This window comes from Rhinichthys klamathensis, unplaced genomic scaffold (genome assembly GCF_029890125.1).
Source record: "Rhinichthys klamathensis goyatoka isolate OS25496 unplaced genomic scaffold, OSU_Roscu_1.1 h1tg000530l_1, whole genome shotgun sequence".
In the NCBI taxonomy this organism is placed as follows: domain Eukaryota; kingdom Metazoa; phylum Chordata; class Actinopteri; order Cypriniformes; family Leuciscidae; genus Rhinichthys; species Rhinichthys klamathensis.
In genome coordinates this window covers 681034-693405 of record NW_026607006.1, presented here as the reverse complement: position 1 = coordinate 693405, position 12372 = coordinate 681034, and positions in this window count along the sequence as shown.

The window sequence follows — 12372 nt, the reverse complement described above, 5'->3', positions numbered from 1 at the left end:
CCAGAAACAGCGGCAGAAGCGCCTGACCTGGGCTACAGAGAAGCAGCACTGGACTGTTGCTTAGTTTTGCATGTCATTCGGAAATCAAGGTGCCAGAGTCTGGAGGAAGACTGGGGAGAAGGAAATGCCAAAATGCCTGAAGTCCAGTGTCAAGTACCCACAGTCAGTGATGGTCTGGGGTGCCATGTCAGCTGCTGGTGTTGGTGCACTGTGTTTTATCAAGGGCAGGGTCAATGCAGCTAGCTATCAGAAGATTTTGGAGCACTTCATGCTTCCATCTGCTGAAAAGCTTTATGGAGATGAAGATTTCATTTTTCAGCACGACCTGGCACCTGCTCACAGTGCCAAAACCACTGGTAAATGGTTTACTGACCATGGTATTACTGTGCTCAATTGGCCTGCCAACTCTCCTGACCTGAACCCCATAGAGAATCTGTGGGATATTGTGAAGAGAAAGTTGAGAGACGCAAGACCCAACACTCTGGATGAGCTTAAGGTCGCTATCGAAGCATCCTGGGCCTCCATAACACCTCAGCAGTGCCACAGGCTGATTGCCTCCATGCCACGCCGCATTGAAGCAGTCATTTCTGCAAAAGGATTCCCGACCAAGTATTGACTATTGAGTGCATAACTGAACATAATTATTTGAAGGTTGACTTTTTTTTGTATTAAAAACACTTCTTTTATTGGTCGGATGAAATATGCTAATTTTTTTAAACAGGAATTTTGGGTTTTCATGAGCTGTATGCCAAAATCATCCGTATTAAAACAATAAAAGACCTGAAATATTTCAGTTGGTGTGCAATGAATCTAAAATATATGAAAGTTTAATTTTTATCATTACATTATGGAAAATAATGAACTTTATCACAATATGCTAATTTTTTTTAGAAGGACCTGTGTATATATATATATATATATATATACACTCACCTAAAGGATTATTACGTTCAATTTCTCATTAATGCAATTATCTAATCAACCAATCACATGGCAGTTGCTTCAATGCATTTAGGGGCGTGGTCCTGGTCAAGACAATCTCCTGAACTCCAAACTGAATGTCAGAATGGGAAAGAAAGGTGACTTAAGCAATTTTGAGCGTGGCATGGTTGTTGGTGCCAGACGGGCCGGTCTGAGTATTTCACGATCTGCTCAGTTACTGGGATTTTCACGCACAACCATTTCTAGGGTTTACAAAGAATGGTGTGAAAAGGGAAAAACATCCAGTATGCGACAGTCCTGTGGGCGAAAATGCCTTGTTGATGCTAGAGGTCAGAGGAGAATGGGCCGACTGATTCAAGCTGATAGAAGAGCAACTTTGACTGAAATAACCACTCGTTACAACCGAGGTATGCAGCAAAGCATTTGTGAAGCCACAACACGCACAACCTTGAGGCGGGTGGGCTACAACAGCAGAAGACCCCACCGGGTACCACTCATCTCCACTACAAATAGGAAAAAGAGGCTACAATTTGCAAGAGCTCACCAAAATTGGACAGTTGATGACTGGAAAAATGTTGCCTGGTCTGATGAGTCTCGATTTCTGTTGAGACATTCAGATGGTAGAGTCAGAATTTGGCGTAAACAGAATGAGAACATGGATCCATCATGCCTTGTTACCATTGTGCAGGCTGGTGGTGGTGGTGTAATGGTGTGGGGGATGTTTTCTTGGCACACTTTAGGCCCCTTAGTGCCAATTGGGCATCGTTTAAATGCCACGGCCTACCTGAGCATTGTTTCTGACCATGTCCATCCCTTTATGGCCACCATGTACCCATCCTCTGATGGCTACTTCCAGCAGGATAATGCACCATGTCACAAAGCTCGAATCATTTCAAATTGGTTTTCTTGCACATGACAATGAGTTCACTGTACTAAAATGGCCCCCACAGTCACCAGATCTCAACCCAATAGAGCATCTTTGGGATGTGGTGGAATGGGAGCTTCGTGCCCTGGATGTGCGTCCCACAAATCTCCATCAACTGCAAGATGCTATCCTATCAATATGGGCCAACATTTCTAAAGAATGCTTTCAGCACCTTGTTGAATCAATGCCACGTAGAATTAAGGCAGTTCTGAAGGCGAAGGCTCTAGCCCCAACAACAGGACATCCACCACACAAAAAGAAAAAAAAAAGAAGAAAAAAAAAGGAATTACATAACGTCGCTGTCGGGCGGAAACCTCGTATGTCCAAATTTGGTCAATTTAATATTTTTTCACAAATCGATGCTATTGGTCAGTCTCCACGTGGGTCTGTTATTTTTACAAATTATTAACCAATCGAAAGTGTTGAAAATAGCTTGTGAGCAAACCTCTTAACTCCATTGGACACTTCAACTGTCTGAGAAACCTCGTAACTCCACCCCTTCTTCACTTGGCGCCGCCGCGCTGGACCTTCGCGGCATTTTTTCTCCTCAAGATTGGAAGTCGCAATCCTCGTTGAGCAACACGTCCTCTGAGGTAAATGTCCTTATTCATGATTTAGTTATATAAATTATATAATAATAACAGTTTATATATTATATATAACAGTTTTATCTCGATCGAAGTAATGGTAGTGCTAGTTTAGTGTAATGTATCATTTCTGAGGATGCTAGATTTTTCTTTCTGCTATGTCTTGCATTGGACGGTAAGTTAGCTAAGTTAACTTATCATGTTGATTGAAATCTTCCATGGTTTTGTTTCTGACGAGGACATTTTATTTAAACCGCAAAAATTGCCTGTCGTTGACTTAGTTAGCCGCTATGTAACGTTATTGGTTTTGTCATCATGTTAGGTGAGATAGGTAGCTAACGTGATTTTCGTGGGGCTTAAATAAAAACCTCTCGACCCCCGCTAACGCTAGTTCTGGCACTCATCTGAGGAACAACATAATAATTTAATGTACTATGTCAGTATTGTAGCTTACAATGTCAAGGCATTCCGTCATGTTCAACAAGTAGCTACCTTTTACGTCATGTTCATCACTTTAAGCAAGCTAGCTGGCTTCTTGCCTTGTTATCATACGTAAACATGTCGTATAACTTAGTGAAACGATCATTTGACCTTTATTTATTTTATTTTTTGCAGCAACCATGTCTGTGTCCTTAAAGGAACTCTGTCAGATGGTCAATGTGCCATATGATCAGGCAAGGGCCCTATTAGACAGTGAGAGCTCTGATGGAGAGAGTGTAACGTTAGAGAGAGAGGAAGCAACAGTGGTGGAGGATACAGTGGTGGAGGATACAGTGGTGCATGCTGGTAGAGTGAATTTCTGAGAGATAATCATGATTTCACATGCCAAAATGAATGAGTTTTAATGCAGATGTATTTCACAACAATAGAAATAATAAAAAAATCACACTATTTGTATGATGTGTTTGAAAAGATTTCTCTGGTGGTCTGGAGGAAGAGGAGGCCTCACTGCTGGCTCCAGAGCAGGTGCAGTTTGACACGGGTAAGTTTGATGCTTTTCTACATTTTCTCATTAAATTGGATAAGGTCCTTCAACTATAGCCCTCACTGTTGACAGTTTATAAAGATGTAACTCATTCATGCACGTTTGGTTTGTGTGTGTATTTTGAAGTTTTCCATGGTGGAGGCGATGAGGACTCGGATGCAGAGCATTCATGCTCAGATGCTGAGGAAGACGCACCTCCAAGGAAAAGACTGAGAGCTGAGAACACCTGGAAGAAAGTCATCAACAAGAAAAGAAGAATGGTTGGAAAGTCATACATTGGAAAACAGAAGCAGAAGGAAACAATGAGGGAGCCACGGGCTATGGGGCCTAGATGTTCATCAGCAGCATGTGCCAGGTCAGGTAAACATCACTGCAGTGCAATCGGCGAGCCTGAGAGGAATACGATTTTCAATGACTTTTGGCAACATGTGACCTGGGAGGAGAAGAGAGTGTATGTGCGTGGTCTAATTGATGTGGTCCCCGTGCAAAGGAGAAGGGGGGCTGAAAATTCCCGAAGATCAAATTCGCTGTTGTTTTTTTTACGGGTCAGCGGGCAGAGAAGACGCGTCTGCAAAAGTATGTTTTTGTCTACCCTAGGAATAGGCGAGTGGTCTGCTCTTAACTGGGCAAAGGAGGGACACACGCAAGCAGAGACAGAGGGACAAACACACAGCAATGCACGTCGTTCAGTGGCAGGCCATGAATTCATTTGCAGTTTTTTGCACGACCTCCCAAAGGTGCCCTCACACTATTGCAGATCCACAACATCCAAACAGTATCTGGAACCTGTGTTTCAATCGATGGCTGATCTGTATGCAGTGTATTGTCGTGCTGCTGCAGAGAAGAATGTAACACCTTTGTCAAGGCAAGTGTTCACAAATGAGTTCAAGCGTCTCAACCTAGGCCTTTACCACCCAAAAAAGGACCAGTGCAACATCTGTTGTGCTTTCAAGACCGGCAACTTACCTGATGACGAGTGGCAGCACCATCTCCTTCAAAAAGAAGAGGCCCGCGCCGAAAAGTTGTCCGACAAAAGCAAGGCCAGCAACAACACTATGGTCTTATGTATGGACTTACAAGCCCTCCTTTTGTGCCCAAAGCTAAAAGCCTCTGCCTTGTATTACAAAACAAAGCTTGCTGTTCACAATTTTACCATGTACAACATGCTGACACACAGTGCCACATGTTATGTCTGGCATGAAGGCGAGGGATCCCTGTCTGCCAGTGAGTTTGTTTCATGCATTGTCGACTACCTCTCTGCACACACTGAGCCTGACACATTTATTCTGTGGAGTGACGGCTGCGGGTATCAGAACCGGAATGCAGTTCTAAGCAATGCACTTCTTCTGTTCTCCATGAAGAATAACAAAGTCGTCATTCAGAAGTACCTTGAGAAAGGGCATACTCAGATGGAATGCGACTCCGTTCACAGCGTCATCGAGAGGCGTCTGAGGGACCAGGATGTTTATCTCCCAGCAGAGTATGTTAACCTGATGAAGAGGGCCCGTGTAAAGCCTCATCCATATGAAGTCAAGTACATCGACCACACCTTCTTCCAGGACTTCACCAAGCTGAGGCTCTGCAAGTCTCTGCGCCCTGGAGGAAGACCTGGTGACCCAACTGTCCATGATATCAGAGCCATCAGGTAATTACCAATGCAAATCTTATGTCTTACCAATATACTCATGACATTATGATGTTGCATATTGTTTTATGAATACTTACAGTGATTATGTTGTTGTGTTATATTTTGTGCTATTAGGTACAACAACAATGGAACGATGGACTTCAAAATCAACCACTCTGATGACTGGCATTCACATCCAAGTCACCAACTCCGAAACTCCACCTCAGACAGCCACACAGTCACCCCACTCTATTCAGACCGCCTGAAGATCAAAGAGCTGAAATTCAAACACCTCCAAGACCTGAAGGAAGTCATCCCAAAGGACTTTCACAGCTTTTACGACAATTTACTTCACTAGCTTAATATAGGATGCAGTATTAAAGGAGAACTCCTGCACAAAATGAACCTGGGGTGTAATAACACATTGGTACCGAGTCGACCGTTCTCTGGGATTTGTTTTCATGATAATCGAATGTAAAGAGTTCTATCTCTAAAAACGGTTTAGATTATAATGCTAGTATATGTTGGCATATAATAAGTAAAAAGAAATTGCTAGTTAATACCACTAACAATGCTCAAAATAGCCCCACACTAACACGGTAGCATAATGAGGGTCCAAACCGAAGCACTGAGAACTTTGTAAGTGTACAGACAGTATAAAGTATACAGACTTTATAAAGACAGTACCATCGCGGAGCCATCTTTGGGAAACAGCCTCGACCAGTCGAACCACTAACGCCATGCTAAGTGAGCTGAACTTTGAGATTCCAAGTCACAGTTCAGCTTGTAGCACGGCGTTCGTGGTTCGACTGGTCGAGACTGTTTTCCAAAGATGACTCCGGGATGGTACTGTCTTTATAAAGTATATTATTATTAAACTGTCTGTACACTTAAAAAGTTCTCAGTGCTTCGGTTTGTATGTAGGGACCCTCATTAAGCTACCGTGTTAGTGTGGGGCTATTTTGAGCATTGTTAGTGGTATTAACTAGCGATTTCTTTTTACTTATTAAATTATTTTACTCTTTACACTCGATTATCATGAAAACAAATCCCAGAGAACAGTCGACTCGGTACCAATGTGTTATTGGTGTGTTAATGAACCCCAGGTTCATTTTGCGCCGGAGTTCTCCTTTAAAGGAGAACTCCGGCGCAAAATGAACCTTTGGTCTAATTACACATTGTTACCTAGTCAACCGTTATCTGAGATTTGTTTTCATGATTATCGAATGTAAATAGTTTTATCTCTAAAAACAGTTTAGCCTATAAAGCTAGTATAACGCTAGTATATTGGGCATAGATCAATGACAAATAAAAATCGCTTGTTAATACCACTAACAAGGCTCAAAATAGCCCCACACTAACACGGTAGCATAATGAGGGTCCCTACCTTCAAACCGAAGCATTGAGAACTTTGTCAGTGTCCAGACAGTTTAATAAGAAGATATTTTAAACATACAGTCAACTTCGCGTATACAGGCAGAATCCATCTTTGAAATACAGTCTTTACCAGTCGATCTACGAACGCCGATCCAAGCCTGCTGTTCGCGCTCACCTTATCACAACTTATAGCTCGTTCACATCTCACCAGCGCACTTGGATCGGCGTTCGTAGATCGACTGGTAAAGGCTGTATTTCAAAGATGGATTCTGCCTGTATACGCGAAGTTGACTGTATGTATTAAATATCTTCTTATTAAACTGTCTGGACACTGACAAAGTTCTCAATGCTTCGGTTTGAAGGTAGGGACCCTCATTATGCTACCGTGTTAGTGTGGGGCTATTTTCAGCCTTGTTAGTGGTATTAACAAGCGATTTTTATTTGTCATTACACTATGCCCAATATACTAGCGTTATACTAGCTTTATAGGCTAAACTGTTTTTAGAGATAAAACTATTTACATTCGATAATCATGAAAACAAATCTCAGATAACGGTTGACTAGGTAACAATGTGTAATTAGACCAAAGGTTCATTTTGCGCCGGAGTTCTCCTTTAATACTGGTATGGCAGTAAAATATGATGGCAATGTAATGAATGAATGAATGAATGAGGCATTTATATAGCGCTTTCATATGTACTACTGTACACCCAAAGCGCTTTACAATCATATCAGGGGGTCTCTCCTCAACCAGCACCAGTGTGCAACAACACACACAGAGCCTCACAGATACATGCACACAGACAAGGGCTAACCATACTCACAAACACAAATACACAAGCCTTAACTGTGATTTTATTATATTATAAATATTATTTTATATTAATATTATATTTTTTTTATTGTTAAACTATGATATTAGTTATTGATGTATTTTAAATGTCTACTTATTACTAGGCTTATTATAAATGTGCATTGAAGTTTTAAAATGTATATAATATAATACTTGAATTGAATGTTTTGGATACCACCATTAAATTATTGTTTTTATTATTATTTTACTGACTCAAAGTTCCCTCTCTTGGCACTGTGCATGTAAAATACCCCAATTAGTGTTTTTATGGGAGAAAAAAACGGCTGTCTACTGGCGTCGAGTAAGCCTATCTTTGGATAACTCTGTCTGTTTTTTAGGTAATAACGAGTGAAAATAGTTAGGTTAGATACATTTGAGTAGGCCTGTTTTGTTAAAGATCGAAAGCTGTAATCGAAAGCAGAAGGAAGCCCGTGAGCCACAAAGGTAAGTTTGCGTGCAGATTAGGCTAATTTCCGCCTATTAGACAGCCTAGTCAGCTCGTTTTTTTTGTTGTTGTATTGCATCACTTATAGCTCATAAACTTTTAAAATAGAGTTTAGGAAGATATATGTAACCACAACCATAAGCTTTGATTAGCTCTTAAAGCCTTGTCTCGTCAAAAGGCTCAACGCGACCGCGGACTTTAATGAACAATGCTGGCAGCAGCGAAGTCTGCGTCCGTTCCATTCTTATCAATGACAGCGTAAACTCGTATCTCCCTGCTCCCAAGTCATAAACCTCGTATCTCCGATTAAACATGATTTTGGGGAAATGTTGTGTTAATGTTGGTACACAACAGTATATAATTGCAATATAATGTATAATACCAACTTTAACGATACAATGTTTAATAACTAAAAAAATATGCAGTTTTTTTTATTTCCTGAAAAATAATGGTTTTGGAGATACGAGGATTCCGCCCGACAGCGACGATAAACATATACAATACACCCTTTTTCAAAAAAATCTTAAAAGGCACTCATACCAATGCTTCTATAGGTGTGATTGATATCGGACCGAGCTACACCTGGGACTTGTGAGCCTTACTATAATAAAGTTTCTTGACTCATCAAGTCGACCCATAAACTTAAACATTAGGTTCCTCAAGAGGGCCTGTAAACAGCTTAGCCTCAAGTCACAAAAAAGCTTACTTGCACTGCTGCTCCTGGGCTTCTTCAGCAGTATCCTCAGACAATCATTATATGCTACCTGCAGTTTACGCATTGTCTCCTTTCTGTAGTTGACCCATAATGGGGCTGCATACATAGGGGTACAGTAAGCACGAAACAAGTGCACTTTCACATCATCAGAGCAGTAATGAAATTTCCTGACATGTTCGCTTGTACATACAACATTCGTCTTTGCCTATACATGTCAGCATCATCTTCCATCTTGACAGTAATGATATGCCCAAGATATTTTGTACAGTTAGATACACAGATACATTGCCCTGACAGGTAAAACATAGGAAAGTGCAGCTTCTGATCTTCTCTAGTCCTACAAACCAACACAACACTCTTCCTTGCATTGTACTACAGCATATATCCAACAACTGCTGAAACCCAACAGTACTGGGGGACATAACAACTAAATCATCTGCGTACATCAGGTGGTTTAACAGAGTGTTCCCTATTACACATCCCGTCTTACATATCCCAAACTGCTTTGAGAGGTTATCCATATATAAGTTAAACAGTGCCGGAGACAACTGAATGGTGACGATAAGCTATTTCCCCATTTAACCTGCATGCTTTGTTTTGCATACCAGTAAGCCAGTATACGTATGATGCATGCCGGCACACCCCTAAGCATAAGTTTAGTAAAAAGCTTCTGATGATTTACTCTATCAAATGCCTTGGACGCATCAATAAACCCAATAAACATTGTAGAGCCCTGCCTTCTATAGGATTCAACAGCTTCTTTCAATGCATAGATACATAGATCAGTACTGTGTTTAGACTTAAAGCCAAATTGATTTTCCGTGGTGAAAATGAGCCCACTTAGTCTATATAGTAGCATCTTTTCTAACACCTTTGAAAGAATGCTAGCTAGAGCGATGGGTCTATAGTTATCCATACTCCCTATTTTCCCCGTCTTATCCTTAATGACGGGCACTAATGTGACAGTCATCATGGTCTCTGGCAGGACACCATGAGTCATCAGCCCTGTCAGGCAAATAGATAGAAGGGCTGCCACTCTGGGGCTGGCTAACTTGAGATGCTCCGCAGTGATGTTATCCTTGCCACTAGCTTTGTTATCAGCTAATTGCTCTATAGCATTATAAACCTCATTGGGAGTAAAGTGGATTACATCCTCCTTTAACTCCCCCACACAATAGGGCTTACTTTAAATGCAATTAAACAGAGTTGCATAGTGCTGCATCCACAGCTCTGCTATATTTTCTGCACCAGATACCCTTCAATATGGCAAGGCAATATTGCCTTGGCCCTATTTGTAACTTTCACCTCCTTCCAGAACTCAGTGACATTGTTGCCAATCAAGTTTCCAGCCATAGAGTTAGCTCTTAAGATATTTATATCTAGCCCTGGTTAGTTTTTTATGTTCTAACTCTGCCCCCTGTCTGGGTTTACCAGCTATAACCCAAGACCTATGAGCCATCTTAGCAGGTTCATGGTGGTCAACCACATACTTATTCCAGCCAGGTTTGATATTCTTAACCTTTCTGGGGTGTGTGCGTAGAAGACGACTAGCATCATCTATAGCCCTCATGCTAGTCGTCTACTACGCACACACCCCAGAAAGGTTAAGAATATCAAACCTGGCTGGAATAAGTATGTAGTTGACCACCATGAAGCTGCTAAGATGGCTCATAGGTCTTGGGTTATTGCTGGTAAACCCAGACAGGGGCCAGAGTTAAAACATAAAAGACTAACCAGGGCTAGATATAAATATGCAGTGCGCTTTTTCTCCAGCTGTTATATTAACCTGTTTGCGCGGTTGAAAAACACTGATTGGTCGATATTATGTATGAGGAATATACATTTCGGTAAGTTGCGTGAGAAAATGGATGTGTGGCGTGAGAGCATGTAAAAAGTGCGTGAGTCTCACGGTCAATGCGTGAGAGTGGGCAGCCCTCTTTTACTTCAGGCAGTGACTGGCAATGAGTCTGATCTTCAAAAGAGACAAGTTTACTAATATTAGTCTCGAATTTTCCCGGCTGAAGATAAATGCTCTGCTATAATTTTGTAGATGGACCGTTTTGAGAATACACGAAGCAGAGTTGAAGGGCAAGCAGGGTTGGCAGCAGAAATGTAAACGTTGGATAAAGCATATAATTTAGGGCATCATTAAGATCTCCTACTTTTGACGACACAACGTCCACTCGCTATAACCTCCTCACCCACAAGAAATCGATACAACCCCTACACCTTTTGCTGTATATCTGGCAGTGCAACCCCAAACACAAGACGTTTTCATCATCGTTTCAACCCTGATCAACAACGTGTTTAACTATGTAACCGTTACAGTTGCCAGCTGGATCTTTTCAGTTAGTCAGTAGAAGCCGCTCGCGTTCTGCCACCGGAAGTATCTTGGTGCCTATTGTTTACAAACATTCTGAAATGCCGTATAGATTTTTAAATCTTGCTGATAACTTACAAAGGTTTTATTCCGAGGTTTACTATAGTCAGCCAGATCCAGGCCGTATTCAGATCAGAGGTTGGGCTTGACCCTAACCCTGACCTGTAATGTTGCTGTTCGTTGGCCAGAGGAGAACTGCCCCACCCCCACTTAATATTCACCAATATTATTGATCTGCCTGCATTGACACCAGGGACGTGCACAGGGGGGTTGCTCAGGTTGCCCGGGCAACTGCCCATATGCCCTTCTCACTCAAGTTGCCCTTCCGAGAAAAAAATTAAATCGTACAATGGATGCAGAATTTCACATAGGCCTAGATTAAAAAAAAAATCGCAAAGCCTCATTCACTTCCATTCGGGCACCGAAAGTGAAAGTCAGTATGAAGGGCAAACGCTGCACGCGACCATAGACTGCACGCGACCGGCGTAGGGCCACGCAAATTACTTAAGGCCACGCCTCCATCTCGTGTCATAGTCATAGCGCGCCGTCAAATGTGTAGCTACAACATCCACGACAAAATGAAGCGAAACTTCACGAAAAGAGGAAGAAGAAAAAAACCATGAGAGTGAATTGCGGGAACAACAATCAGGTAAACGTGTGTTCTCTCCTCTCTAAGTTTGATGTCAGCAAAGTTTGATGTTTTTCGGTCTTGCTAACCTAGCTGGGCAGGCAGTGCATCTCTTGAATCACTTTGTGGCTGACAAAAGTGAGAGTAAAATACAATTATTTATTACGTTTGATTTTGATAAACGACAAAGTGCAACGGTGTTTGTTTACTGCAGCTCGGAAAACATAACCGCGTCGCGTGTGTTATCGTGCGTTCAAATGCGCGTGCACGAAATGAAACTCGCATTTTTCAAGCAGAAATATGTGGAGACCAGACATACTGTACAATACATGCACGTGAATGATGGCACTCCCAATCAAAGTACACATTATACTTTTAAAACAAGACACTGATTATCTAGTCTCAGTGTATTTAAAAACTCTAAACAACTGCACTAATTATGCAAGATAGAAAGCAATGTATTGACAATTTGACATTGATTGACTATTGATTTATAGGCTATATTGAATTTAAAATGTTGATTAGCTGGACATGGTCAATATGGATGCACATCCCTCAGTAAATAATAACCATAAATCAATAATTGCTTCAACATGCATAATAAAAAATTAAAAAATCATACTGATGCCGAAAATGCCCAGGCTGTAGAAAGAACCAAAGTTAATCCCAAAAGCCAAAGCTCAGGGTTATAATTTATTATTTTCTTCTTATTTATGTTTACGTTAATATTCACTTACTTAATAATATTCATTTATTATCTTAACATTCTATAGAAAATACTCTATTCAATAAATATTGTGTGTTTGAACCTCATTCTGTTCTATATTGTTGTACTTATTCTTTGACTGTTTTGTTTAAAGGAGGGAGGATTGTATGGGAGCGCTGAAGTGTCAGGTGTGACTGTGGCA